The sequence below is a fragment of the Olea europaea genome, unplaced genomic scaffold (assembly GCF_002742605.1).
Source record: "Olea europaea var. sylvestris unplaced genomic scaffold, O_europaea_v1 scaffold13224, whole genome shotgun sequence".
NCBI lineage: Eukaryota > Viridiplantae > Streptophyta > Magnoliopsida > Lamiales > Oleaceae > Olea > Olea europaea.
Window position 1 is genome coordinate 1 of NW_019230702.1, and position 2,366 is coordinate 2,366.

At 35.8% G+C, this 2,366-nt stretch overlaps 1 long non-coding RNA gene across 1 annotated transcript; it reads right to left on the minus strand.

Moving 5' to 3' along the window:
- Nucleotides 1–32: 32 nt before the first annotated feature.
- LOC111374994 lies at nt 33–1,743 on the minus strand. The gene is made up of 3 exons (XR_002699237.1): nt 1,325–1,743; nt 649–1,054; nt 33–332 (listed from the first exon to the last, which is right to left on the minus strand). It is a non-coding gene; the product is annotated as an uncharacterized LOC111374994 (long non-coding RNA).
- Between the last annotated feature and the right edge of the window lie 623 nt (nt 1,744–2,366).

Consider the following 2,366-nt stretch of genomic DNA (forward strand, 5'->3'; position numbering starts at 1 on the left):
AGTTGTCAAGCAATTTTTGTTTAAAAATAAAAAAATAAATAAAATATCATGTCACCGTTGAAACAAACAAAAACCCCCCACTATGATTGACTCCCACTTTCTTACGCTACTTTCCCCAAATAATTCACCCACCGAACTGAAACCATTAATTTCTGTATATGTCGCTGGTGCTTTCTTCTGCGTCTCCGACTGTCGTCAATCCGTTAAAACAACAAATAACCTAACATCTTTACCTAGGTAATATTATCGAGTGCACAAATCGCAATAAACCTGTCGATTTCTTCATTAAACATCATACCAGCCTCCGGCACCTACGTCTTCCATAGAACCTCCTGCCGCAGCACAAAAAATGGCAACGTTCAGCAAAATATTAATGAATTTCAGTCGAATAAGTAATTGAAATTGTGATCTCAGCGCTTTAACATTTTCCACAAGTAATCAAAAACTACGTAAATCCACTCCTTCAGACAAATTACAGAATGCAATTGAAACAACAAAAAAGATTCATTGGGTTTAAATAACATTACCAAGAGAGCAGACCTTGGCAACAACAAATATAACTCTCAAACAAGGCATTCACAACACAATAGAAGCATATCATGAAAAAACAAAACACGATCAGAAACATAAAAAAAGATTGTCGCTCACTTGGGTTTTCCGGAGTTGGTGAAGACTGGTTTTTATCGTCACGGGAGTTGGACATTACCATCTTTGCACTCGACGTGCGAGGATTCCAATATGGGGGAGCGACTGTTGTCGATGTTGTGGGTGAGTGTGTAAAGATGAGCTGGTGTTTCGCCCTAGCTGGCAATCAATCTAACAACTTTAGCTTCGGGGAGAGACGAGAAATATCTTATCTTGGGGGTGGGGGGATCTCAATGGCGGGTGGAGTGGTGTGTTACATCCCCTTTCAATTTTTCTGCTGGACACCCAACACGTCAATACATTTTTTATCAATTTAAATTTCTGTAGCTGTTTTGTGAACCAGCTTCTATACGAGAAGCTTTTCCATGAATCATCTTCTCCACTCACCCTTACACCACCCCAAGTTGTCCTGCAAATATAAGCTAGCCAAGATCAATTCAGCACTATCAAAAAAAGAGCCATACTACATGTACAATTATTTTTTACAATATTGATTAACAATCATACTTGTCATCATCACATTCATCCATTTCAAAAACTGTTTTTAAAATTAATGAACCAAATTTTGATTCATTATTGTCAACAAATTCATCAAACAAATCACTAGGTGAGAGACTATGCCCCTTGGTTGGGAAAGTAGGAACAGATTTTGCCATAGATTAAGTCAAGTGAAACAGACCTTTTTGCCGGAGTGAGAATTTTGGCATGGGCAAAGAATTTAAGGGAGGTGAGCAAAAATAAGCCAGTCCAACCCAACGTTCAGAGAAATGGAAATCATCCTCATAACCCCCCTTTGCCATCGAATTTAATCGTAATTGGGATTGGAATCATACTAATTTTTTTAGTTCTTTTTCAAGCTTTTGCGATCTTCATTAAGAGAAGTTAACGGGATTTTGGGCGAAATCAAAGTAGAAGAATCCCTTTTGGTAGGGGGGTAGTGGTGCAAGAATTTGGTGGGTTTGGAAGTAACCCTGCACTGGATTGGAAAGAATGATAATCGATACCACGAGAATTATCAGTAGGAGGTTGTTAATACAGTCATAGTGGGTGGTGGTGGCAGACAATGATGGTAATGGTGGCAGCCAGTGGTACTTTGGTGGTTTTGGGTGTGGGGGTGAGTGGAGAAGATGTATATATATATATTTTTTTTAATATAAAAAATATAAAGTTATCTTTTTGCCCTTTAAATTTAGTACACTTGGTCATATTTTTTTTTATTTTTGATCAACTAACAAAGAAACTAATTGTTTTTTAGGTTTGGGTATGATTTGGTTTGGGTTGGTTTCGATTCTAACTCGAAACCAAAATCAAATTAGTCGGTTTAGACGAATTTCAATCCAAACCAACTCACTCTAGTTTATAAATAGAACCAAACCAAATCAAATTGGTTCGGTTCGGTTAGTCGATTTGGACTTTTAGTCCAAATTGATTTTTTTTTTTCAAAAAATGGCCAAATTTTGGGTCCACTTAAATTACAATAACTAAATAATTTTATATTACAAGAATAATTAACTAAGAAATAAAATCAAGTTAATAGAGTTGGATCAATATAAAACTTAAAAGTTGTCATTTTTCTAAAAAGTTATGTAGTCTGACTGATTGAGTGAGGAAAAAATGTTAAAGTATAATACAATGAGCTTGCGAAAGGAAATTATCAGTGCTATTACTTACTGATAATACTGATAATTTCATAAATTGGAGGAAATCGAGATATAGTTATG